Source organism: Octopus sinensis, linkage group LG21, assembly GCF_006345805.1.
Source record: "Octopus sinensis linkage group LG21, ASM634580v1, whole genome shotgun sequence".
Lineage (NCBI taxonomy): Eukaryota > Metazoa > Mollusca > Cephalopoda > Octopoda > Octopodidae > Octopus > Octopus sinensis.
Window position 1 is genome coordinate 15185173 of NC_043017.1, and position 2500 is coordinate 15187672.

The following is a 2500-nucleotide window of genomic DNA, read 5'->3' on the forward strand; positions in this document are numbered from 1 at the left end:
GTGTGTTTCTCCCCCACCATCGTTTGACAACCGGTGTTGGGGTGTTTACGTCTCCGTAAGATAGTGAATAAAGACAGGGAATAAATAAAACAAAAATTAATAACTAAATAAATATACTGGGGTTCCTGTGTAAAATAAAAGTACTGCGTTGCCCCAGTATGGTCACAGTGTAATGACCGAAACCCGTAAAACAAGGCATCTCTATACCTGTATATATAAACCTTTGGACGCTGAAACAGCTTCTTGCGATCCATCCATGGACATTAATTCACCAAAGGAGACACGGAAAGACACACACACACACACAGAAAGAGTGGTATATGTAAGGGGTGAGCGTGCATGCCACCACAACCACTTGGTCTGCTGGCGCCAACCGGGGGAGTCCAGTGTGCTGCATGGCTTCAGGCCGGTTCTCTGGTTTCAGTGTAGCTTGCCTCCCACCACCACCACCAGGGCCAGCGGTGCAGCGAAACAATCAGAACAGAAATAGAAAATACGTCTTACTATCAACCACATAAACGTGTGTGTGTGTGTGCGCGCGCGCTGCTTGTTTGTGTGTGTGTGGTTAAAGGACAGTACACACACACACACACACACACACACATTGGATCGCCAAAATACACACACATAAATATGCATACACACATACACTCAAATAAACACACAGCTGTTTCTTTTCATCGCTCTTCCTTTTTCCGCCACCGATATTAACATTATTGATATCATTATGAGCAGTAGTAGTAGTAGTAGTAGTAGTGGTAGTAGTAGCAGTAGTAGTAGTAGTAGTAGTAGTAGTAGTAGTAGTTTCAAATTTTGGAACAGGGCCATCTAACTCGCGGGAGAGGTACCAAGTCGATTACATCCCTCTTCCCACCCAGTATGCAACTGGCATTTTATTTTACCGACCTCCGAAAGGATGGAAGGCAAAGTCGACCTCAGCGGAATTCGAACTCAGAACGTAAGTACGGACGAAATGTTGCAAAGCATTTTGCCCGTCCTGCCAGCTCGACGCCTTCATAATAATCGTTTGTAAATATAGGCACAAGGTGCGGAAATTGTGCGGAGAATCCTTTCTACTGGAGGCACAAATTTGTGGGGTGGGTGCTAGTCGATTATATCGACCCCAGTGTTTCACTGGTACTTAATTTATCGACCTCGAAAGGATAAAAGCAAAGTCGATCTTGGCGGAATTTGAACTCAGAACGTAGCGACCAGCGAAATACCGCTTAGCATTTTGTCCACCGTGCTAACGATTCTGCCAGCTTGCAGCCTTAATTATAATGAAAATAATAAAAATGATAGTAATAATCCCTTCTAATATTGGCACAAGGCCTGGATTTGTGGGAATGGGGATAATAATGGTAATAATAATAATAATAATAATAACAATGGCTCAGTGGTTAGAGCGTCGAGCTTACGATCGTGAGGTTGTGAGCTCGAATCCCGGACCGGGCTGCGTGTTGTGTTCTTGAGCAAGGCACTTTATTTCACGTTGCTCCAGTTCACTCAGCTGTAGAAATGAGTTGCGACGTCACAGGTGCCAAGCTGTATCGACCTTTGTCTTTCCCTTGGATAACACTGGTGGCGTGGAGAGGGGAGGCCGGTATGCATGGGCGACTGCTGGTCTTCCATAAACAACCTTGCCCGGACTTGTGTCTAGGAGGGTAACTTTCTAGGTGCAATCCCATGGTCTGTGTCGTGACCGAAGGGGGTCTCCGAATAACAATAATAATAGCGTTATCAATAATATATTGTGGATCTTAACATGTATCGAAACATCAGAAATGGAACTGAAATATTGCACAGTTATATAGATCGGTGGACGTATATATGTGCCAATGTGTGTATTTGTATGTATGTAGGTATACATGCATGTGTATATGTATACATGTATCATACATCTACAAATATATATGAATATATGTATTTACATGTATACATGCGGAAACACCCACGGAAAAGCAGATACATATACATAGATATACCGATAGATATACCGATAGAGAGAGAGAGAGAGAGAGAGAGAGAGAGAGAGAGCATTTCATATACATACATTCATTTATATTGCAACTATTATCGATAGCAGCAAAATGTTTGTGCACGCGTTTTGTATGTGAATTATTCAAATATTTCTGTATGTTTATGCGTGTCTTTTTACGTGTGTGTGTGTGCGTGTGTGCATGTGTGTGTGTGCGTGTGTGTGTGTGTGTGTGCGTGTGTGCGTGTGTGCGTGTGTGTGTGCGTGTGTGTGTGTGTGTGTGTGCGTGTGTGCGTGTGTGCGTGTGTGTGTGCGTGTGTGTGTGTGTGTGTGTGCGTGTGTGCGTGTGTGTTGCTTGTTCACAAATTCATAACTTCCCACCCACCAATCCAAACTCACTTTCGCTCGCTGCTGAGAAACTTGTAAAAGTTTATAAGATCGATACACGCACAGGTGTATACAGGTAGGCACCCCTGCATTGCATATTTCAGTAGTCTAGTAGTTTGTGTATACACCGGTTCA

The 2500-nt window shown here is 43.6% G+C and overlaps 1 protein-coding gene across 1 annotated transcript in view; it reads right to left on the minus strand.

The window, feature by feature from the left end:
• LOC115222732 (voltage-dependent calcium channel type A subunit alpha-1) overlaps positions 1-2500 on the minus strand; it is a 998519-nt gene that overhangs the window by 995375 nt on the left and 644 nt on the right. The window lies entirely within an intron of this gene.